Raw genomic sequence first — 26,094 nt, 5'->3', positions numbered from 1 at the left:
CTGAGTTGAGTTTCCTTGTAATTATGTTTCCTTGTGCACCAGTGATTGTATTATACCAAGAAACTTTTTTCTAAAGTATAGTGGGTTTAAATATGCTGACAATAAACTGCCTGCCATCAGACTCTCTGAAGTTTGATCCATGTTAACAAAGTCCATCTGAACTGAGTTTTCATTCTCATCTCTTTGTAGATCACCGCCTGTCCTGACACCCAAAGAGACCCCCTCAAAGTTCTCATGTCTGAGTGAGGGAACAGCATCATTCTGGACATCAAGGACTTTCTATGGACTTTACTCATCCTGTCTCTGACTTAAGTGTTTTTGCTTAGGTTCTCCAAGAATAGATTAAATCTACAGGTCTGAGAACTTTGTGGAAAAGCATGTTTGAGAAAGGGGAGGGAAGGAGCTAGGAGAGATTGACTGCTCTGGATAAGATAGGAATGGTTGGGTGGGATCAATCTTTACATATAATACAGCTTCAAGAAAATCCGCAGGGGGAATACCTTAGCCAGGGCTACCCACTAAATGCACCCTCATCTACTAAGAAGGAGCCTGACCTAGTGAGAACATGATTGGGAAGGAAGTGTGATTGGGCATGAATGCTAGGACCTAATGTCACAGCAGCTACTTAAGGTCTTCAATCAATGATGCCTCCTGCAGACAGAGACCTAGAAAGGATGCATTCCTGTGTTTTACCTACTAGTCATGAGAAGAATACCAGAGAAGTTTAATATGAATAATAATTAACATCTAATGTAGAAGATGCTAAAATATATAAATACAACTCTCCTAAAGCTTAGGGAGAATACCAAAGGAAGATAAAATCATGGAGAGGTGTGAAGTTTGCAGATGCATGGTTCCAACACTGACACTGGGACATTTGCTGCTTTGCTGGGGCTTGGGCTGATATGAACTGACAACAAGCAGAAATCAGTCCTTTGGGATACACCAGATACCATTGTGTGAGTGTGCAGAGGAACAGCAGATGAGAGCAATCTTCACAGGGACCTAGAGAGGGATTTGAGATATCCTGGCCAATGGGGTGCTGATTTCTATTGAGAGATCACAGAAAAGCCACTAGGCTGGACTGGAATTCCAAACACAAAGCTGTGTTAAAGCTTCAATAGGTCCCTCACCTCATCCCACAAGTCCACTACCTTCCAGTGAGGCCTTTATCCTGCTGTATGCCTGCTCTGCAGTGAAGAGTGTGAACATGGCGGCCACTGTGAAGAAAAGATGTGAGGGAAACTACCCATTACATCAGAGCCAGAGGGAAAGGTGACCTTGGAGCTCACAGGAAACACTAATCACTAGGATAAGTGGTTGCCTCAGAAACCCTTTGAAGTTAGTACTTTCCTTTAGTACTTTGCTTTGGCAAACAAGAAAAATATTAACTCTACTCAATTCAATTAATTTTAACAAATGGATAAAACTAGAGATATATAGAATTAAAATAGAACAGTCATACAGTTGTAATTACTATATACTCCCTGTACAGAAAGCTCCTTTTTCTTATAAGTGTACCTCGTAATGATATAATAAAAGCAAAAAGTCAATTACAAACCCATAGAACTAAACTTAAATTATATGGGCCTGAATGGACAACTTTGAGATGAATTACTTTCATGGAAAAGGTAATTGAATAAAAATTATTTTCAGGATATACACCAAAAATCTAAATATACAATGTTTCATAGAAGAAAGAGGGACAATTGCTTCTTTAATAGAGTAGAAAGCTGAGGTTCGGGGATAGTGAGGAGCTTGCCGGTCGCATATTTAGCAGGTGGAAGAGCTGCAGTTACAAACAGAAGCCTCTACAACTCCAGAGCTGCCCTTGACAAACATCCTGTGTTGCCATGATGAGTCCCCACTGGCCTTTCCCAATGGCTGGAAGATTTCCCTAGAGAGTCCCTGGGGTTTGCTAGTACGCCATCAAAGCAATCTTTAATTTGGTTTCTCAGTGTGGAACAGGCCGAAGATGTTTCTCCCTCCTGTCCTGTAACGGTTCAGCTCTGCCAAGAAGACAGGGGTGGGATTTTCACTGGATGTGAAGAAAAGAAGCCTGCTTTGTAAAAGTGAGTCAAGGATGAAGTCACTGGAATGCATGGGTATGAAGAGCACAAGGACTCTGTGGCCACTCGGCCTGTAGGACTGGAAAGAACGATGGTTCCTCCACAGAGATCCTCACAGCTCTGCTCCTTTATCTCCTCGAGGCTAATTATGAAGAACAAGCTGTAGCAAAGCCAGATTTCTGCTTGAAGGGTCCAGGAATATAGAAATATACAATTGTAAACCTAGTAAAATAAAAGCTGACAGTCATCAGTTACAAAGGTTAACTTCCAACAATGGCTTTCTGCTTACAACCAGCTCCTCTGTCAACAGCCAGGGGTTAACTTTTAACCCCTTTCCCCAATAGCCAACAACTGCCTGGACCAAAGTTAACTTTCCATAGATGCTTCTATATGACTCCTAGCATGCACCCCATGCCTGACGTTTTCTCCCTTACTATAAAAAGGAGGCCAGAACCTGCCTCCATTGCCACAGCCTCAGAATCCTGAACACTGGCTGTGGTCTCAGGTAACTAATGAGCTTTTGTGCCTCGTGGTGATTTTTTTCTTTTCTTTTCTTTTTTTTTTCTGGAATAAAGTCTGTTTCTGGTTTAATAGACTTTGGTGGTCTGCCCCATTATTTTGTGACCCTGGACTGGACATGCTGATGACAGAAGAATCTCGTCACTGCTCTGATGATGAGACACTGAATAAAGGTCCGTATGAAGTATTGAGCACCCTTCCCCAAGATAGTAAAATAGGAAGCCACAACTATCTGTCATGAGTCACTTAGTCCTCTCTCAATGGAAATGGTCTCTGAAGACCCTTGGTGCCCTCAAAATCCAACGTCTTCTCGTCATTTTAATTCTTCCTCACCAACAGAGGTAAACACCATCCAAGGACAATGGGCCCAAAAGGAAACTAGTAATGGTTTCTATGAGTTGATAGCTGATATTCGGCAATACTTTACAGAATGTCCCTCATCTTTATACTATAAGCCAAGTGGTATTGTTTCATTTACAGGTCATGCATGTCAGAGAAATTAAGTAACATTTCAGAGATTACACAGCAAACAACTCTCTAGCCCAGAACTCTCTGGCTAAGATGGTATGAGCTCAGGGACAAACTGTGTCTTTTACCTGTTTCAGAAGACTCTTTGGTGATAGCCTCATACTTGGTAGCTAGTTGGTAATCTGGTCACTGAGAACCTTCCCCCATAGGCAGCTTTGGGATTTCTTCCTGTGTCCTCGGTAACAAAACTAATTTTAAAGAAGAAGGAAGCATCACAATTGCCCTCCTTAGAGTTTGAAATACCATGTGAAAGAAGCAGAAATCATCACATTGCACCCACACCCACACACCATTTAAAATGCCATAGAGGAGCACTGGATGTCAGCAACACTCACTGACATATCTGTGTCTCTCCACAGTGTCAGACTTTATTGAATAATAATAAATTCAGAAGCTATGCCAGTTTCCTTGGTTGCAATCTGCCAAGTAGTCCTGCTTGCTTTCCTTGATAGCTGCCAGGGGCAAGCATGGGTTCCTTTATTCCAGTCTTAATTACTAATATTAATTCTCAGCTCACACATTACATTTCCCACAGTAATTATATCTCTGTGTGTGTGTGCACGTGCGTGCACAAGTGTGCTCATGTGTGGGGGGGGGTTGGAGGGTGGGAGTGGGGGTGGGGGGTGTATTTCAAGCTGGCCACATTTTAAAGAGGCTGCAGCACAGTTTAAGCAGGTAAAAGAGGCTTTTCTAAGGCAAAAGAAGGAAGCTCATACATCTTCAAAGAGATAGATAAGCTAATAAGGAACCCAGCTGAGCTGAAGAGCCATGGGTTGATCCCTGCCTCAGGGGTGAGTGGAGCCTCAGATGTGAGTCCAGCTGCTGAGGTGAGAAAGAGGTGAGAAAGCCCTGGAGGAGAAATACCAAGCCAAAAGACCATGGTGGCAAGTTTCAGTACTGGGTTTTGATGGACAAACAGATGGGTGATGAATGGACTGACAGACTGACGGATGGATGGATGGATGGATGAATAAATGGATAGATGACAATTTTAGTATTAGGCTATGACAGTAATGGGGACCAAACTGAGCTGAAAGCCCTGTTTCAGTCAGGAGTTCCCTACTTCCTTCCTTTGACTCAAATATAAGTGGTCATGTGACAGGTCAGTGAGGGCTGGGGCCATCACAGTGTTACGTGGCCTTCTCTTATGGGATCCAGGTAAGAGTCTTATATCTGCTTCTTTGTCTAGTTCATTCAGTAAGTTCTCAGGCCTTGCTTCTCTAATATGGTTATATTCCCATGTCTCACATGGTTTGTTTAGATTCATAATTATATAGGGCAATGACTTTTGACTCTGGGGATGCATTGTCTGGCTGTATGTCATGGGCAGTACTGGATGTGGTGGTGGTGTTTCCATGTACAACTTGCAGAGTCATCCTGCCTCTGCACCTGCACTTAAGGTGGAACCCAACGTGGCTTGTGAAATGACCACTTAGAACAAGGTTCAGCCTGAAAAGCTGCTGTTTTACATGGTAAGGAACAGCTCAGAGCAACAGCCACAGACTGACCTCGGGAAAGCAACAGATTAAACAAAAGTGAGGAAGGTGGAGGCAGCAGGTCTTCATGGAGGCCTATTAAAAGGGCTATTTATTCCTAGTAAACCATGGCTAGTTTCTCAGGTTTATAGGATTATTTTTCTGTTGTCATTCTTTTTAATGTACACTATGATATTTTTTATCAAAAGAATGAGCTCTGAGCTGTATCCCTATCCTGGGTAGAGATGTAGAGACATGACTTTCTGAAGTGATGGATTGATTATAAAGTGATTAACTTCTGTCTAGCAGAAGACTCTGTGGGAAGGAGTGAGGACATACAACTGTCCCTCCCTTAAGTGTTAATCCAAGGTGCTGAATGGATGGCTCAGCAGTTGAAAGCACTTGCTCATCTTTCAGAGATCCCAGGTTTGGCTTCAAGCATCCACATGGCCTCTGAAAACTATAATTCCAGATCCTGGGGATCTAGCACCCTGTTCTGGCCTCTGCAGGCAATAGGCATGTGTGTGGTACACAGACATATATGCTTGCATAATCAACCACTCATGCACATAAAATGAAATATTTTTTAAAGAATTAATCCAAACAAGATATCATTCACCAGCACAGGAGAATACCCTTGGGGAATACATCTGTCAGAGACTTGAGAAAGTAGTGTAAAGCCTGCCTAAACACATAAGGCAGCACAGTAACTCCATGAGAATAGTTTATATTGTGATGCTCTGCAATGAGCCTTGCCTGTCTTCTACACGACAGACTGTATACATCCCATCTGAATTCTTTGTATGGCAGCCACAAGGATGGGGAGCAGAAGGGAGACCAGAGTGAGATTCTGGTAACATTTGGATGCTTCACAGTTGAAATTTGCCAAGTCTGATTTCTCTTGCCAGCTTTGCATTATGTTTCTGGGAAACTAGCAAATGCAGAAGCCACAAATAGGAAGAAAAAGATAACTGATTAGGACAGGTAAGATCCCCACATTTCAGATCTCTGCGTCCTGGGCACTCTTTAAATGGCATAGAACTGACTCAATTCACAAAACTAATCAGAAGGAGGGATGAATGATACACCCTAGTCAAGCACATGGAAAGTGGCCCCTGGCAGGTTTGCTATGGGCCTGAGTGAGAACTGAATGGCAGTAGTGTTACATTCAGTAACTGAGCTCCACAACATGCACCTTCCCTCCTGTGTCTCTGAGGAATCTCACACTACTTCAACAACCGCTGAGTCTCTGCTACTTCCTTGCCATTAATCTTTTGCACTTAAGACCCCAGGTGAACCACAAAATACCTTTGATTTTGCTAAGCTGTTGAGAGCATTTACTGTTAGGTGCCTGTGCCTTTCCCAGTAAACAAGACTCACCAAGACCTCCCTGGTCACACCACCTGCCAACTCAGGACTCACTAGTGCCAGTGTCCATGTGACTTCATGATGGAAGCTACTCATGAGAACTCTTCAGCAACCCATCCCTCAAAATCACATATGCCATGGGACCTTCCAGCAAAACACCCATATGCTCAATCACTAAAACACAGCCTCTGCCCAGGGATGCCTCCAAAATTAAATAAAATAAGCATTGTGGGCTTTGATATAAAAAATGAATAAGAGGATTTCCATGCTATGAAGAAATTAAAATACTAGTATAAAAGATAAAATTGCCAAACCCACACTATGATGAATTAAAGTGTCCAGGGTCAAGTGTAACCAGCAGGAGGGCTCTAGCCTCAGACATTGGAGCACACAGAGATTGATTGAGCAAGTCTTTCTGTTTTATAGTCCAGGCTGCTACAATGAAATGCCATACTGTGTGGCTTAATTTACTGTTTTCTCACAGTTCTAGAGGTTGAGAGTATAAGATCACATGGCACTCATACAGCTTCATTTAACTCCAGTCACCTTCTAAAGATGCCATTTCCAAATAGTTGCACTGGGAATTAGAGCTTCAGTACATGAACTGGAAGGAGGTGTAGATTAGTTTGTTACACCTCGAGAATGCTAAGACTTGGCCAAATCGAAGGTAGCTAAGGGGGTGCAGTACATCATGAACAGTTTCAAAGGCTGCAGCAGATCCAGCATACTGGGGCAGGGCAAAGTATTCGACAGTGGGGTCGATTAAAAGCAGTCTGGACCTCTCTGCACAGTGTGCTTTGTCACACATTGTCAGATAGGCAATCGGAGTTCTAGTGGAGCTTTGAATGAAAGAGTTAAACAAATTCTCTTGTAGAAAAAACAAACTAGCTGTTGTCCGTTTGAAAGATGGCAGAAGGCAAAGAGAATTAGAATTTGGAACCCACCTGAGAAAAGGGTCTTGCCAGGACAACAGCAATAGGTATGTCTTTGTTAGGGTTACTATTGCTGTGATGAAACACCATAACCAAAACAACCTGGGGAGGGGAGACTTTATTTGGCTTACATTTCCACATCACTGTTCAACATTGAAAGGAATCAGGGCAGGTACTCAAACAGGACAGTAACCTGGAAGCAGTTGATGCAGAGGCCATAGGGGAGTGCTGCTTCCTAGGTTGTTCCTCATAACTGGCTCAGGCTGCTTTCTTACAGAACCCAGGATCACCTCCCAGGGGTGGCCCCACCCACAATGACCTAGCCTCTCCTACATCAATGACTAAGAGCTCTGCAGACTTACCTATAACTCAATCTTGTGGGGGTATTTTCTTAGTTGATGTTGCCTTTTCTCAGATGAATCTATTCTAGCTCATGTCTAGCTGCCATAAAACCAGGCAGGCAGCACAGGTGTGAGGATGATGAAAGAGTTATTAGAAGGCAGAACAGTAGGACCAGTTTGCTGTGGTGAATGCAGAAGGGTAAAAAGCAGAGGAGAATCCCAGGTCATTGAATGGATGCTTGGCTGTTATTGGCGTTTCTATGTATGGCTACAGGAGAGTCAGGGTCCACTCTGTCCTCATGGCTATTGCTGCTCCTGTGTTCTGAATCTTCTTCTCTTCCCAGAAGTCTGGCTTGCCACAGTGCAACATGAAATGAACAAACACAAACACAAACCATGATTATAGGAATTAGAATAAATATTTAATGGCAAGAATTTTGGTAGCATAATAGTACCACAATATAAATCCTGTCTGTGCAGAAGTCCTGTACTTTATGTCTTTTGTTAATAACAAATAACATCAATGGTAAACACATGAGCTGATAGACTCTCTAAGCTCTTATATGGTTCTTGTGAGACACACATTTTGAGTTTCCAGAACCTAAGACAGTAATACAACTCTATCCACTACTGTTAATTCAGAGACTAATTATGTTTGTCCTTATGTTTGGACAGCCTGACCATCTTTCTAACTATATTGCTCTGGGTCAGTTCTGCCAAATAGAAATGCACCTAGAGCAACAGGTATGAGTTACGGCCATAATTTATAAAACTTTGGTAGCCATATTTTAAAAACCAAAAGGAAATTTGCAGTTTGCTGTGCAAATGGTAAGGCATTGGTATCATAAAAAAGAAATGAATGAAATTAAATTTCACAGTGCCTTTAAAATATATAAAATGTTGTCACCTCATCTTTCATGAATACAAAAAGTTAGTTTATATTTTTGTAATGCTGTTATTGAGCCCCAGTTTGTATTTTACACTTTACAGAACAGCTGGAATCAGTTAAGATAACTGCCAATTGCTCAGTGTCGTGTTGCTTTGCAACCTGAGAGTACTGTGTTGGGTAGTGCAAGCCTAAACTAAGAAACACTGATGTAAGCATTAAATGTCTGGAACCATTGCTCAATGATGTAAGTTAAACTATTGGTTAACTTATAACAATAACAATAAAAATATTATATTAACACTATAATAATATAAAGCACTGAACAGTATTTCAAAGAACGTTTGATCACATGATTCACTTTGTTTTCTACTATGGATTATAGATTCCAGAGCTATATAGTAATCCAACATTTGATGTGCCCATCTTACAAGAATATTTTCTGATGCATTAAAAAAAAAAAACAACAACAAAGATGGAATATGTGATTGGCCAGGAGTATTTGATTAGAGCATTTACCTTGTCACAGATATAAACAACACAGTCTCCACCTATGGAGATACAGCAGGATAACAATAAAACATACCTTTATTACATGCATAATTTTCTTATTAAAGGTACTATGGGAGATTCAAATGCCATCACTGATATGTCAACCAACAAAGCAATAAGTGGACATTGGCTTAACTTATCAGTGTCATTTGTCACAATGATAATATGTTGTTCTAGTCTGTTTTCTATTGCTGTGATGGACATCATAACCAAAACCATCTCTGGGAAGGAAAGGGTTCATTTCATCTTACAACTTGCAGGTACCTGTCCATCACAGAGGGAAATCAGCAAGAACTCAAGGCAGGAATGTGCATCAGGAACTGAAGCAGAGGCCATGAAGAAGTACTGTCACTAGCCAGCTAGTACTGTTACTAGCTCCACATGGCTGGATCAGCTTACTTGTTTATATACAACCCAGAACCATCTGTCAAGGGCGGCATTACCCCCAGTGGGCCAGACCCTCCCACATCAATCATTAGCCAAGAAAATGTCCCTCACAGACTTCCCCACAGGCCAATCTGATGGAAGCACTTCCTCAGTTGATGTTCCCTCTTCCTATATGACAGCTTGTGTCAAGTTGACAAAAACTAGCTAGCATGTACATATGGCTAAAGGCAAATCTGGCACTGACCATCCTGTGGCAATTATTACAAGAATAATTCTTAAGTCTTTTTTCAACCAAAATTATTTTAGATAGGAGGCTTACATTATGTTGACTCTAGAGTGAAACAATTAAATAAAAGCTTAACATTCTACTGGAAAGAACACAAAAGAGAATAATCGTGGAAAGAATATGACCAAAGTGTAGATTATGTACATGCATGAAAAATGCTAAAAGAAAGCCATTATTTTGTATGATATGTATTTATTTTAAAATTCTCTAGTAGAATAAAGAAAGCAAAATGAGTTGAAGACTCATTCCATGTGGGAGCCAATGAGAGGCTTCCTCCTTCTCCATCATCGGTCACGAAGGACCCCTCATTAGGTGACAGGGGTGAGCTGTGACAACAGTGCAGCCGTGGCTTATGATGTAGCGTCAGGGCTGTGCTGTGGGATGTTAATGTATGTCCTGTGGGAGCCCTTCTTGGGTTCCTTGTGGCGTTACCCAGCAGGTTTGCATAGAGGATGATTAGGACCATGGGCCTGAGTGCAGGTATCTGAGATGGTCTGCACTTGGCTGTACTGGGGGATGGTCTGTATGTCAAGTTGCTCTGATTGGTCAATAAATAAAACCTGATTGGTCGTGGCTAGGCAGGAAGTATAGGCGGGACTAACAGAAAGGAGATATAAAAGAACAGGGAGGCAGAGAGACACTGCAGCCGCCACCATGACCAGCAGCATGTGAAGACGCCAGCAAGCCACCAGCCATGTGGCAAGGTATAGACTTATGGAAATGGATTAATTTAAGCTATAAGAGTTAGCAAGAAGCCTGCCACGGCCATACAGTTTGTAAGCAATATAAGTCTCTGTGTTTACTTGGTTGGGTCTGAGCGGCTGTGGGACTGGCGGGTGACAGAGATTTGTCCTGACTGTGGGCAAGGCCGGAAAACTCTAGCTACAGGGCTGTCTCTTCATGCAGCTTTGGAAACATAGCCAGCAGTTTCTGCAGACCAAGTACTTCTCAACCAAGACCTGGTGTCAGGCCGGGGATTATTCATAAAGTATCTGTCTCTGCTGAATATTGATGGTTTCACTCTAGAACTCTCAGCCTCTGTCTGTTGACCCCCAAAGTGGGATGCCATAAATGCCACACAACATGTTTATCCCCCTCTGGTAGATTTACTATGCTGGGGCAAGTTAACTGGCTCAAGCGGACCAATGCCAGGGCTGTGTCCTGTAGTCCGACTCTGCTGCTCTGCCTTCCACTGCTTGACCCAACTCAGAGCAAACAGCTTCTCTGTCTTCTAGTCTACAGGTATAGAATACACTGCCTGTAAAAAAATGTGTGGTCTGGCGGGTACTGTGCTCTCTTCAGAGATGAGAGCTGCAGGGTAGATGACAAAAGTGCCACTGAGTCAGGAGCCCAGGGCCAGCACTGTACATAGCTGATGCATGCTCGGAGCTTTGCATTCTGCTGTGGTTTATGTATATGTCTTGGACCCACATAGTTTTAACTATAATGGCCCAGTTATTCTTATTTATAGTAAGCCAGGCCCATTTATTCATTCCTTTGCAATCACGCTTAAACCATTCTTAGACTTTTGCATTTTCATGTAAGGTTTAGGATAATCATCTCAAGTTACACAAGCACACACATACAAATGAATATAATTATTTGGATTGTATTGCTTTGACTGTATAGATCAACTTGTTACTAATCAGGGTCTTTAAATAGTGAGTCTTCTACACAAGTGAAATGCTAAAAATATTGGACACTGTGGCAGTTAATCTTCATTGTGAGCTAGGCTTGTTTTAAAATCAACTAAAAGATTAATGCAGCATGGCTAAAGGTGTGTGTGTGTGTGTGTGTGTGTGTGTGTGTGTGTGTGTGTGTGTGTGTGTGAGGGTCTGTTCTGAGCAAATCTTCTGTGAGTAGTACCATCCCATGGTCGGGTGGTCAGAGACAGAACCAAAGGGGAAGGAAGAAAGCCCTGTGACCACCAGCATTCTCTCTGTGCTCCCTGTCTGCCATGACGAGTTTATTGCCATACTCCAACACTGCTGTGTGGATTTTGTTGGAGGGATGTGGACAAATATCTGTTCAAACCAGATAGCTATGACAGGCCAAAGTCCACCCTGGATAACAATGAGTTTACTCATTACTTACAGGAGTGTAAAAGACAACTTCATCAGAGACAGACGCAGCAAGCACAGGGCTACATGGTCTGCACCAGGTCCTCTGCAGACATTACAACTTTCAGTTCAGTACCTTATGAGACTCCTGATGTGTAAATGAGTGGGTTTCTGATTCTTGTGCCTTCTCTTGGGGCTCTTTTATTCTTCTGTTGGCTTGTCTTGTACAACTTTGATATGGTGGTTCTTGTTTTACCTTACTGTATTTTAGTTTGTTATGTTCTGACTGTAGCTCTTCAAAGGCTGTTCTTTTCTAATGAGAGACAGAAAAGGGAGTGGATCTGGTTGGGGGAGGAACTGGGAAGAGCAGAGGGAAGGGAAACTGTACCCATTATATTGGACATGAAAATAATCTATGTTTAATAAAGGGGAGATCGAAGACAGCTGTGTCACCACAAAACCTCCTTAGCCTAGATAGTGTACATAAAAGACACATCCTAGCTGACTTGCAGGCAGCTTGATGGGCTGGAAATCCTCCTTTCCCAGCTTTTGTTTCTGCTTGTACAACCCCCTCGAGGGGCCGTGTGGATCTGGTGATTTCCCAGACTTGGGATAAGTTTACTTTCTTAGTTCCATGGACCTTGCTTCCTTCTATGGGAAATGTTTCCATTTGAAGGAAATTCCTATACAGGAGTCCTCTGTATAAACACGGAAGTCCTCTGGCTCTTGTGTTTATTGTGCGACCTCTTATACTATGTTCTCTGTGTTTTGGAGACAGCCTCTGATTGTTTCCTTCCTCTTATGGCTGAGCTTTGGGCCATTATCTCACACTAATAGTCACTTGTTCTCAGGAATTTGATCAGGGATGAGTCTCTGTGTAGACAATTCATTGCAAAAAAAGATGTTTCCCTCCATGGCTGATCAAGGCTGAGAACAACAGTGATCTAAACATATGTTTGGAAGGCGGTTTGATAGGTACATCACATCCACTTAACAAAACAGTAGTGGCATTCCCACTGGGGACCATGACCTCCCCAGCCACTAGTTTTTGTTCTGCCATGTAATATATGAGTTTTCTTCTTTGGAACAGGCATTAATGCAATCATAGAGTTGGTGTATCCACAATTGTGTCACTGTTTCACTCAAGACCACATTTGCCTGCCATGTTGGTGCCATAGCATAAAAGGGTTTATTAAACTGTATTATTGGTAATAACTCTCCCTTGGCAGTCAGCATACCACTTTCCAGCACTATGATTGCAATCCAGCAGAGAGAGAGAGAGAGAGAGAGAGAGAGAGAGAGAGAGAGAGAGAGAGCCTTTAGTTCAGACCCAGCCTTGAACCTCCATTTTTTGCAGCCAATACATATGTTGTATTTGGTAACAGAGTCTTACCATCTAGTAATGCATGTAACCAATACAATATGTCTTTATGGTTTGTGGGCCTCAAGGGCCTCCTTACCTAACAACTGCTAGGAGCTAGCCCACACCTGGTGCTAGCCACATCCCTTAACAATCTTATGGCTTCTAATGTCTTTGTCCACTTATACATGGTACCTTGTAACTAATAAACTGTTTTATTCAGGGGTGAGCAGAATCTCTAAAGGCCCACTGCCATTCTGTCATGGTGACAGAGATGGTGGTTATTCATGGGCTAAACAACATGGCCTTCCATTCACCAAGGCTGACCTGGCTACAGCTGCTGCTGAGTGCAAGATCTACCAACAACAGAGATCAACACTGAGCCCCAAATATGGCACCATTTCTTATAGTGTCCAACCAGAGACCTGGTGGTAGGTTGACTCGGTGTCTAATATATGGTGTGATTTCTCCTATAGCCAGGATCTATAGGCCCAGAAATCAAGGAGCAGAAAAGGAAATAGCTCCACTCACTGCCATTTCTAGTGACCCACTAGTAAAAGTTTTGCTTCATGTTCCTGCAATCTTAAATTCTGCTGGCCTGGAAGTTTTGTTTCCAGAGGGGGATTATGCCTGCCAAGAGCCACAACAAATATTCCACTGAATTGGAAATGCAGTCTTCCCCTTAGATACTTTGGACTTCTGATGCCCTTACACCATATGTCTGTAGTTAACATGTTTAAGTTTTGAGATACCAAAAGATACCTCAAGGGACATTGACATTGAGTATGTTGGAGTTAACTCCAGGAGTGTTGGTGAGAGGCTGCTTACAGGAGCATGGATGACTCAAAAGCAACTTTATCACTGAAAGCTCAGATTTGTTTCTGTTTGGAGGAAGTTGTCACACAGCACACACCTGCCCATGTGGTGGGTTGAATGCTTTGACACTGCTGGCAGAGCAAATCCCGCCTCCTCTAAGTTCTTCTGTTGGGATCGTGGCACAGTGACAAGAAAAATAACTAAGCATTTCTTAATTGTGTGGTTTCTAGATAAAGGAAGTGTATATAAAGTTCTTTTCACTCTCATTTTGTACTTTATGCTATTACAAGCGATATTTTATGACGATTACCATTAAGCAAGAATTACGTCGAGTTTTGTTAACACTGTTTGTTGATTCCAGGGACTTATTTCTAGATTCTTTTTTTTTTTTTTTGCTTATAATTTTTTATTTATATCTAAATTTTTTATTTGTATCTTTCCCTTGATTCTCTTTAATTTTCTAAGATTCTTATCTGTGAATAAATGATAATCATTTTTCTTTGCAGTCACTTTAATTTAATTCATTAATCTGTTATCTGTTTCCCTATGTAAGTCAGCAGCTCTCACACTTTTTAATAAAGCACTCGTACTGACTGCTTCTGCTCCAGCAGGATCCTGAAGAGAAAGCCTTTGTCATGTTACCTTAAAGTATATTGCTTCCACCTTCCACCTATGATTTCTTCATATCTTTTCTTGGTTTGCTGAGAAGCATTCCCTCTAGTAACTGTTGAATTTTTTAAATGTTTTTCTGCATTTACTAAAATAATCATATCTTTCCCTTTAATGAAGTAACTAATACAACTTTTTTTTTATAATTTATTTTTATTTTATTTGCATTGGTGCTTTGCCTGCATGCATGTCTATGTGAGGATGTCAGATCTTGGAGTTAGAGACAGTTGTGAGCTGCCATGTGGGTGCTGGGAATTGAACCCGGGTCCTCTGGAAGAGCAGTCGGTGCTCTTCACCACTGAGCCATCTCTCCAGCCCCTACAACTTTTAAATAAGCAATTAACCTTGAATCTTAAAGGAATAAATTCAACTCAATTTAAGTGTATTCTTGTTGTCATTTTTTATATAGAGACTGTTGGATTCGGTCTTGATTCTATTTTTAATGGATTCAAGAATTTTAAGACAATATACTTTTATTTCAGTTTTAATGAGTAGTGTGATTTCATGAATATATTTGCAGTAATTGGCTCACTGGAGTGTATTTATATATTTATTAATTCTTTAAGAAACACATGTGTTGTATTTTGATCATATTCACCCCTCTCCCAAACTCCTCCAAGATCCACTCCCATTCCATATTCAACCAACTTTGTGAACTCATTTAAAAATAAGAAATAAGCCGGGCGGTGGTGGCGCACGCCTTTAATCCCAGCACTCGGGAGGCAGAGCCAGGCGGATCTCTGTGAGTTCAAGGCCAGCCTGGGCTACCAAGTGAGTTCCAAAAAAAGGCACAAAGCTACACAAAGAAACCCTGTCTCTAAAAGCCAAAAAAAAAAAAAAAATAAGAAATAAAGCACAATTTGTGCTGTGCATGTACTCTTGGATGTGTGGTCTGCCCCTGGAGTATGTTAGACCTATCAGGAACCACACCTTTAAAGACAACTAACCATTCCTCTCCTGGCAGCTGTCAGTTACCACTAAGTACTCAGCTAGGAATGGAACTTTGTGAGACACCCTCCTCTACACCAGGATTTTGTCTGCCTTGAGATTGTATAAATTCTGTGAGTTCATATGTGTGATTGCCCTGTTGTGTCTGAAAGGTACTCCTCTGGTTCTTATAGTTTTTACACCCCTTCTTCCACAATGATCCCTGTACCTTTGAAGTGAAGGGAGCAGGCAAAAGCACCTTGTCCTAAGTACTGCCATTTTAACTTCAGATTCCATTTTACCTGTAGGATGAAAGAAAGTTCAAGTTCCCACGGAGTTCCCATAGGGACTGAACAGAAACTAACCAACTTCCTTTCTAAGCAACAATCCCCCAAACATAATATCTGTTCCTAACAGCAAAAAGAACAATGAATCTAATTGGTTGAACATTCTGTGTCAAACAGTGAAACCATCAACAACAAATACAAAAATACAAATGTCACCACTAAAGCGCTTCAAAGGACACTTGTTTGCAATGTGAGAGTTGGAACAAGAAATCAGAAGAACATCTCTTGATTTTCCCTCTCTTGGGACAGGCTCTTCAGGTGACTCAAAATCTTCACAAATATGAATGTGTTTTCAAGATGCTGCAGAAGTGCCCTCAGGGATTAATTTGGGCAACAAGTAAATTTAACCAAGCAGGTAAATTTGTAAATATGGAGTCTGTCTGTGGTGGTAAGAGACATAACTCAGCATCATTGGGAGTGCAGTTGACTCCTTTGCATAGATTTCTACAAGAGTACAGCTGGGCTCCTGATTCACAGTCCAGAAATGAACTTGTGGATGCTTCAGTATGAAGAAGAGTATGGCTTTATTTTATTTTTAAAAGTGGTGATAGATGATTATCAATTAAATAGCTACTATAGTTGCAATACTAATAACATAGAGAACATGAATGGCAAACAGCAGAAAATATTGGTTTTATTTTTATCAGATCAATACCACAGACATGCAAAACTTACATATAAGTTATGCTTACAATAAAAGGACATGTCTCTGATTAAGGAATATTTACGTTACTAAAACAAGACTTGTTTCTATTAGAAATCTCCTTGATGGATCTTAGCTATGAAACATTTATAAAACTTAACATGCATTCCAAGATTTTTAAATTTAAATAGAAGAATCTTCTTTAAATAGAAGAATCATGCAATTACTACCTATTGAAAAAGAAATTCTCTTTATTCATGAGTATACATGATAATAATTATCTGGTTTGTAATTATAAACCCAGAAACTTCAACTCTGTGATACAGAATGGATAAATTTCAAATGGATTACTTTCTGGAAAGAAAATTTACTAAAATTGGTTTCAGATGTATCCCAGAATCCTAAACATGTAATTTTTCATAGAAACAAGAAGCTTTTCAAGAATTCTTGCCCAGCCAGCATCCCTGGATGCAGGTATATTCCCAGAGTGTTCTGGAATCTCTACCAAAAATGCAAGTTAAACTATCCCCACACATGACCCAACAGAGGTCTCCTAGGTTGCCTTAAAGGAAAACGTTTTCTGAACCTTGATGCCTGACCCCACATCAACAACACTGGAACATAAATGTAGAGAGCAACCCTACCTATAAATATGTAAAGGTCCTACTATCATACAGTTAATTGGTGTATGATATTTTGTTTGTGTTCTGACAAATAAAGCTTGCCTGGGGATACAAGGGTGGAGTTAGACAATAGGTAAGCATAGAGGCCAGGCAATGGGGACACACACCTTTGATCCCAGCACATGGGAGCCTCAGGCCTTTAATCCAAGCACTAGGGAGTTGGAGACAAGAATATAAGGCAGATAGAGACAGGATCTCCCTCAGTCCGTTGGACCATTCACAGAGGTAAGAAGTTTCTAGGAGCTGCTGCTCTGCTTCTCTGATCTTTCAACTTTCACCCTTGATATCTGACTCTGGATTTTTATAGGTAAGACTAATTAGGGTTGCACATCAGTTAATAAACATGGTTATGCTTACAATAAAAAGACATGTCTCTGATTAAGGAATATTTACGTTACTAAAACAAGACTTGTTTCTATTAGAAATCTCCTCTTGGCTATGAAACATTTATAAAATTTAACATGCATTCCAAGATTTTTAAATTTTCGTGAGGAAAGTTTTAGGATTCAGGCTTTATGCTGGCCTGCTCTCAGGTGCCGAGACTCTGGAAGGCTCTTCTGGCAGTCCCTCCCACCAGCATGTGGTCTGAGGCATGCTGGGACCCTGTTCTCAGAACACCTTCAACAACTTCACTTTCCAACTAACTGATTGCTGAATTCTCCATCCATCACCGGCAAGGATTAGTAAATTCCCCTTCTCCCAGTTGGCATAACTGTTACCCTGGACCCATAATAGTGACTGTTGAGCATCCAGCACCCCTCTGGTGTCCTTGGAGGTAGGAAAACACCCAACCACAGTCTTTAAGGCTACAGGTAACCCCTTTCACTGATTTTCACCCCTGGCCATTTCGCACGAGTGAAGCTTGGTCTCTTGAGCATGGTTCTTGCCTTTCGGCCCTGCCAACAAGCCCTGGTACCAGGCAATCACATCTCTCCCCAGGCTTGGAGCCCTCTGCCCCTGTTCTGGCATGACAGTGTATGGCACAGCTTGTGCTTACTCAGCCCTTGGCCCCTGTTCTTTCAATGATGACACACTGGACAGCTTGTGCCTCCTCAATCCTATTCTCTCTGAATTCTCAGGATGCTAAGAATTTCAGACCTTTGGATCTTCTTTCTCTGTCTCTCTCATGGGAACTGCACCTAGCACCATATCTCCAAGCTCTCCCCTAGGATGCCTCTTGGAAAACCTTAGGCCTCTACACTTAGCACCCGACTTAAGGGCTTCTAAACTTACCTGCCTTTGCAGTCAGATCTAGCCCCAATACCTCTTAGATAACCAATCAAAGTGGCCACCTACTGGCAGCCTGGATCCCAGTATTATACAGGACCTTTGCAACTTTTACCAGCGAACAGGTAAGTGGAAGGAGGAACCCTATGTCCTTCTCTCACCTTCCCTTCAAACCTTCCCTCTGTTCTTCCTGTTCTCCTACTCACCTCCTCCTATCTATGAAGTCCGAACTAGAGAAACCCTTCTCTGCTCTGGACCCTGCTAATGAGGCCCCAGTGTGCCGACCTCAGCCTACAGCTGCTCCTTCAGTTCCTTTAGCCCCTCCCTCCTCTCCAGCAATGGGCCGTCCTACCTGTTCAATTCTGGCATCCACTTTCATGTCTCATGTTACACACTCCTGCTCCACTACTGGACCCCCTCCATCCCTCTCTACCCAGACCAACCTGGCCATAGTTCTCCCTTTTCAAGAGGTTGCTGGGGTGGGTGGATGGACTGGTTAAGGTACATATTCCCTTTTTGTTAAGTGAACTTTCAAATAGATTAAAAAAAAAAAAACCTGGTGTCTTATATGTCTAACTCTACTTCTTTCATTAAAGAATTGCAATAAATCACCCAATCATATAGTTTCACCTTCTATGATATATACATACATACATATATTTATGTGTATATATACATATATGTATATATATACACACACCCATTTATGTATGATTCTAGCTAACAACCTACTTCCTAAGGAACACAGGTGAGTTTGAGGGCAGGCTAGAGCACATGCAGATGAAATACATCAGACTAACACAGCCCACCCAGCCGGGTTTGAGGCGGTCCCCAACTGGGACCCCCAATGGGACTATAACATTCTAGCTAGGGATCAGTTTACAACCTGCTCACTTGGATTGTCCTGCCCCAGAGGTTCTGGGATAGCCCACACCTATTTGGCCAGGCCCTAGCTTCTGGTGTACTCTTTTTGTCTCTCCTCAAATCTAAACTTGTACAATATGTAGATGACCTTTTCTGCAGCTTGTCCCTACAAATTAGCCACACTAACACCTCTGCTCATCTAAATTTCTTATCCAGCTAGAACTATAGAGTCTCACCTCCCAAGGTTGAACTGTATACTTACTTCTCAGGTCACCTCCTTGGGACTGACTATTACCCAAACCAACAAAACCATTACCTTGGATAGAAAACACTTAATCCAGGCTCTTACAGTCCCCTCTACTAAAGAGGAAAATTTATCATTCCTAGGAATAACTGGCTTATGTTCCTGGGTCCCCTCTCCCCCCTCCCCTTTCCCACCTCTTACATGAGACAGCCCTTGACCACTCACTTGAACCCTTTCTCCCGTTACTAAGCCCTTTCAGAAGCTCAAACAGGCCCTTCTCTAGGCTCCAGCACGACATCTCCTAGACCTAACCTGTCTTTTCTTCCTCTATATAACAGAAAAAGAGGGATACACCCTTGGGGGCCTAGGCCACCAACTGGGACCTTCCTTTGCACCCATAGCATACCTGTCAAAAAAATTAGACCTTACCATCCATGGATGGACACCCTGTATATGCACTTTAGCAGCTGCTGAATTTATGAATTTTTTTCATTTATGAATCCAAAACACTAACCTGTGGGTCACCCACCACTATCTTCTCCTCTAACAACCTGTCCCATCTCTTAACCTATAAAGGCTTACAAACTCTACCTCCTTCCCTGATTCCTTCTCTCTAGGTGGCACTAGTAGAAGATGCCACACTTACTTTCCAGACTTGCCCACCCCTCAATGTCTGAAATTTTCTTTCCCAGCCAAACATCTCCTACTTCCCATCTCATTCTTGCATCAAACCCTAGAGGAACCACTGCCTCATCCCTTACACATACAGAAGGCACATTGCCTCAGGCCATCTGTACCTGATACACAGAGGGCTCTCTCCTCCACATAAACATCCCTCATCCCTTTTCCTTAAATGGTAGGGGCCCTTCAAGTTAATTCTTGAAAACCCCACAGCCATCAAGGTTGAGGGATTCCCTAACTGGATTCACTTATCCCACCTCAAGTCCTTTACTCCCCCATCAAGACAATGTTCCTTCATACACATCAATCCCAACAGGACCCTGCTTCCTTAAGTTTCAGAGGACACTGAGATCAACTGCCTTGACTCCAATTCCAGAAGAACGAGGCTTCACCCTGCAGCCATGCTCAACTCTACTGGATTAGGAATCTCATATGGAAGTGGATGCTTTCCTTCCTAACCCCTCTTCTCATTCTCCCGTGTCTATTAATCATATCCTGCCTCATCAATTTCTTCTCTGTGTATCTCCAATGATACATTCAAAAATCTCTAACCAAGCAACTAATTAGCTATTGTTACAGGACTACTAACCATTAGCCACAGAGCTGGAGGCACAAAGACCACCAAACATGCCCAGATTGTAAGAACCAACAGCACCCCAGAGATATCCACACACCTCAGACTCAAAAAGAGACTCACAGAACAGATTTCAATGTAACTTTTTACAATTCCTTTATTTAAAAAGTACTCTCTACAATACCTGCCCTCAGTAATCAACCACCTGCATCTCCTGGTAAACTAGATAGAAAGAGGGTGTCAGGGTGATGCTGTGGTGATGGGAAAGGACGAGATGCTTTAAGGTTTGTGTATGGGAAGATAGGGAAGCTTAAGTGGTGATAAGGAGAAACTGATTCAAGATGTATAAAAGAAAGAAACATGTTCCGGATATTTCCTTCTCCTATGCTACTGTCACAGTAAGACTTCAACAGCTCATAGCCTTAACACTAATCAATGGAGTTCTTATAAGCTATTAATCTAGCTCTGGCAGAGTACTAACCACTATATTACTACTATCATAGCCACAAGCTCGGGATTTTAAATTCCTTTTGGTTACTTTTTAATGACTCAAAGATGTGAGTATACTGCTGTTTCTACAATGTAAATTTCAGTACAGATTATAAACAGTAGGAATGCCAATGTGTCCAAAACTTATCTTTTTGCAAACTCAAAAAATTCTTGTAAGCTCCAGGGAGTTGGCTTGGATCCATCTCGAACAAGTCAGATGCACTCAGACAAGTACTGTCAAACTACACCATTTACATTTCCCCACCTTTCTCTGGTCTTGTGACTCCCCTCCTTCAATTACCAAGACCTAAGGAAATATTTCCCCCCAAATTTAACTTTATCTTCTACTTTAAGCATATTGCCAGGTCTAAGCAGTGCCAGATGGTCCCACACAGAGCCTGGACAGCAAAGTGAAACAGCCAGTTATCCCAAGACATGGCCAGCATCCCAGCTTTCTCAGGTCCCCCATAGATGTTAATGCCCCCTGCACAACGTCTTGGTGCATGGCCCTCTGGGCATGGTCCAGCCTGTGCCACTCCTGTGAGATGAAATCCACAACCACATCCTCAAACAGCATGGGTCAAGAATAACTTTTAAATGATTGCAAATGTTACAAATGTTTAGTAAAGTTCCACTGTATAAAATTGGTATGAGAAATCAATCATTATCAGATAGAAAAAACCTATAATTTGATGATATCAGCTAATTTAACAGCTAATTAAATCTCTAAAGAAGAGATTTAATACAATTGCTCCATTAACAGCAAACTCAAAAAATACCCTTGGTGGGAATTGTACAGGATCTATATGGCAATACTTTAAAACACCACTAAAAGAATAAAAGAGAAGAGATGAATGAATGAAAGGACTACCGTGAGTTTGAATAGGAGAAAATGAACTGAAAATGTAAGTTATCTCTGTGGAAAATGAAAATGTAATGTGGTATTAACAAATTACTAATGAGTTACTTTTATCTATATAAATTTCTTCAGAAGTTCACATGAAGAAACAAATAAGCAAAATTATCAATATTCAGGGAAATAATGAAAAAGAAAAGTAGTGAAAGAAGACAGACGCAGAGAGAGATTTAAGTCACAGGAAAGGAAGTACAGGAATACAACCCAATAAATGTGGAAACTTAGTAGTGATAAGGGTTATACCTCACATTGATAATAACAATTAAGTTAGCTAGCAAAAGATAGTGGAACAATTAGATACACACTCAGACATTGAGAACAGAATCCAGTTTCACACTTTATGCCCTGAAAAATTCTTGAAGAAAAATTACACTTCTTAAAAACAAAATAATTGACAGGCCAGTGAGCTGGCTCAGCACATAAAGGCACTTACCACCAATTCTGACCACCATAGTTAAATCACCAGAATACACATAGGAGGAAAGAACAGACTCCTGTAAACTGTCTCCTGACCTCTACATACACACCAAGGCACACATGTGACCCCCAAAATAAACAGACATGTAAATTTAAAAATTCTAAAGTCAATTTTTGATTAAAATACTAGGTGAATATTACAAACGAGTATGTTTCTACTGATTTTTTTCATTTTGTTTTTGATAACTATAGGTTTGGCAATGCCTACAAATGTAATGTAAAACTAGAAAACAGAAAATAATAGAGTTTAAATCAGCTTCATAAATTTTAAGTTGTCAGCATAAAACATTACCAGAAAGCCAAAGGATACAAATTGGAGAACACAGTATATGTAATATAACAATTAGAATTTCATGACAAGAAGAAAAATCTTAGATGTCTAAAGAAGAACATATTCTTGAGAAGACTGGAGATAACCATAATGCTTGCACAGAGGGCTTTGGTAATCTTGTAGAGAGAACAAACATTTCCACACTCTGATCATGGAAGTGGAGCTTATTATAACTTCCTTCCACAGAAAAGTTGAAATAGTCACTATATTCTAAAATGACCTTTGACTCATAAGTTTTATTTCTCTAATTTTTTCACATATGTGTAGAGTTTTTCAGTCAATAATTATTTGTGACAATAAAACTGAAAATTGCCTCAACACCAGTAACAGATTACTGAAGTCATCTTTTCTAGCTACATTCTGCTTTTAGATGACTAAAAGAAGTGGCATGGTTGTATATATTGTACAGTAGATCTCCTCAAGTTGTATTGTTAAGTGAAAAGCAATTGCAAAATAAAACAAATGCATTTGTCAATCTTTTGAAGTACTGAGAATTTCTAGATGACTTTTAAAAAGGTGATAACTGAATGTGTATAGAGATTTGGGTTTGGGGGCAGCTGAGGAGATTTTCTTTTCACATTTTGAATTTTTTACATTTACATCATGAACATGTTGGTAAGTGTGTTGACATAAAAAAAACTGCTTATTTCAGTGGTAAGAAACCACAGTTGTTATGGCAACCACTTCTCCTTCATCCAACTAGAAAACAGCTTTAAAAACTCATTTAAACAGTAGGAGATAAAATTAAATCTTCCATGAGATGAATTTTATGCAAATTTATACTAATTTTTGCTTTGTGGGTGTAGCTTTTAAAAATTCTTCCACCAAAACACAAAGAGATATTAAGGAAATGAAAATGTTTCTACTATCCAGAACTATTATTACAGTTGTATTCCTAGGCAATTAAGTTAGTCAAATGATTTTTAAAGCTCTCTCTTTCTCTTTCTCTTTTGCTCTCACTCTCTCTCTCTGTGCCGGGGGCGGGGGGGGGGGGAGGGGTACATTTTCATGTGTGTACATTTGGACATGAACACGCCACAGTGCCAGTGTGAAGGTTGAAAGAAATAAGCTTCATTGTTATTTCTCACCTTCCACTTTGTTTTGAGACTGGTCCTTGTTTACCCTGCATATGCCATGGTGGCTGGCCCATGAGCTTCTGATATCCTGTCTCTGCTTCTTATCTCACTGTAGGAATGCTAGGATTACAGACTCCTGCCACCATGTCAGACTTTATATGGGTTCTGAGACTCAGGTTCTCACACTTGATGGCAACTGATTTACCTACTGAGTGATCCCCCTATCCTCTAAATTAATAAAAATAATTTTTAGGAAACTACTCAGTGTTTAATAAAATGTTTTCACTGCTAAGGGTCACTAAGTCATAGCCTAGGTACCCATATACATTGTTTACAATGTATATGGGAAATGTCACAAAGAGGAGGTGCCATCCAGATGGCAAGAGAAAATACACTTTCCAAGTTTAAGATTCAATGTTTTTAAGTAAATAACTACTCTTAGGTGTTTTATTAATCAGTTTTGGAATGGAATGTTGAACTGGAAATGCTATTGGATATTCAGAGCTTCATGAGCCATTGTGGGGACATGGAAGATAGATAATGTAGATAAGGGCCAGGATTATGATGCTTCAGAGGAAAGCAAAGACCCTACCGGAGCCACTTGCATGACCTTTTTGTATTAAGAATCTGTGGTTTCCAGTCAGCTAGAGGTGAGGAAGCAGCTGTAATAACGAGAGGCCAGCACCACTATAGGTGAAACATTCGCTTTATTGGAGTGATTGCATTTGCCTAATATGAGTGGGTGCTGCTTTTCAATAATTATAGATTTTGCCTCACTCTTGTGTTCTTGCCTTGGAGTCAAGATTTTCAAGGTATCCAGGGACAGAATTGCCCCTGCTTCCAGATAGCTTCCAAAACAATGATCTTCCTTAAATCTCTCCTCAAATTACTGACCATCCTCTTTCTGAATTGTATACTGATGCCCTTGATATGTGTGGCTTCCTGCATTTTAGGGTAAGTAAGCCCAGTTTACTAGATTCATGTTGATTTTAGACAGTGGATTAAAAATTTGTCAACACTGGATGATTTCTATCTCTATCCTTCAGTTCTCTCTTAAATGCACATACCTAGTGTTTCATCCATTCTATACTGTAGGAGGCCAGCTCTGACCTGTTAAAGGGCTCTTGGAGGAGAAAGGAATGAGGAAGTATTAGATAGAAATATAGACAAAGATGTTGAGAAAGACAAAGAAACAGGATAGCTTTGGGATGGCCCTGGGTCAATACCCAACTACCTCGACTTTATTCGTAATGGGCCTTTTATCCATCAGCAAGGGGCAGGGAAAAAGATCTCTACCTTCCAAGGTCAATGTATAAAGTACCAATAAGTGTAGACCCTTCAAAACACCTGATACCCACATCTTTGGCCAAATCATCCTATTATGCAGCCCTGTGGGGCAAAACAAGCTCAGACTCTCTGACCTTGAGTAAGGCCTTACTAGGGAGCTTCTGTGGCCCCACACTATGCCACTGAAACTGTTCTTGTCACTATCACCAGGGACTTGCCATGTACCAGCGGCAATTTCCAGGTCTCACATTTCTTGGCAGACTGTGATATTTGATGCAGATATAAGCCACATGGTGACTCCTTCATTCATCAGCCACTTTATCTCCTTTTGGATCCCCCCAGAAAGCTGTGGGCCCTGACTTCTGGCTATATTTATTCCTTTCTCAAATGGTGTGGTTCTAGATGTCAATGATGCTGATGTGTATGCATGCATATTTATTCCACCTTGAAATAGACTTGCATACTCTTTTTATCTGGTAGAATGGAACTGATATTGTATGAATTCGTTCAATATTCATTTCATTCAACTAGAGAACATAAATTCAATTCAGTCAGATTTCCATCCTAAAATTTGAACTCAGGTATCCAATTATTTTCTCAAAATCTCCAACGTCATGATAAGAAGTTGACACTTCAAACTTGACACTTTTAAAATAATGATCTTGATATCCCTCACCTTTAAAATGATGGGAGCTTCACAATCCTCTCCACCTCAGTGAATAGCAGCTCTGTACTTGGTGTGGTTCAGGCCTAAGGGCTCCAGTCATTTCTGACACATCTCTGAGCTTCCTTTCATGTCACACCATGCCTTTCAAATTTATCTTCAAAAACCACCAGGAAAGCACTCACTTCCCTAATCTCCTTTGCTGTCCCTAGGTGCATTCTGTTACTGTTTTTTTCTGGCTTCTTGAAATAACATCTTTCTCTTCCACTTCTAATCCTGAAGTGGTCTCCACATATTAACTGTGTTTTAAAAATCGTAAGTCACATGTGCCCCTTTGCTCAGACCCTGAGGGCTTCTACTCCCAATTCTAGAAAGTCCATACAAGGACCTGCATGCTTGAACTGTTACCCATGCAC

Source organism: Peromyscus maniculatus, chromosome 2, assembly GCF_049852395.1.
Source record: "Peromyscus maniculatus bairdii isolate BWxNUB_F1_BW_parent chromosome 2, HU_Pman_BW_mat_3.1, whole genome shotgun sequence".
Taxonomy (NCBI): domain Eukaryota; kingdom Metazoa; phylum Chordata; class Mammalia; order Rodentia; family Cricetidae; genus Peromyscus; species Peromyscus maniculatus.
The sequence above is the reverse complement of the archived record's forward strand: the minus strand, read 5'-3'. Positions refer to the sequence as shown.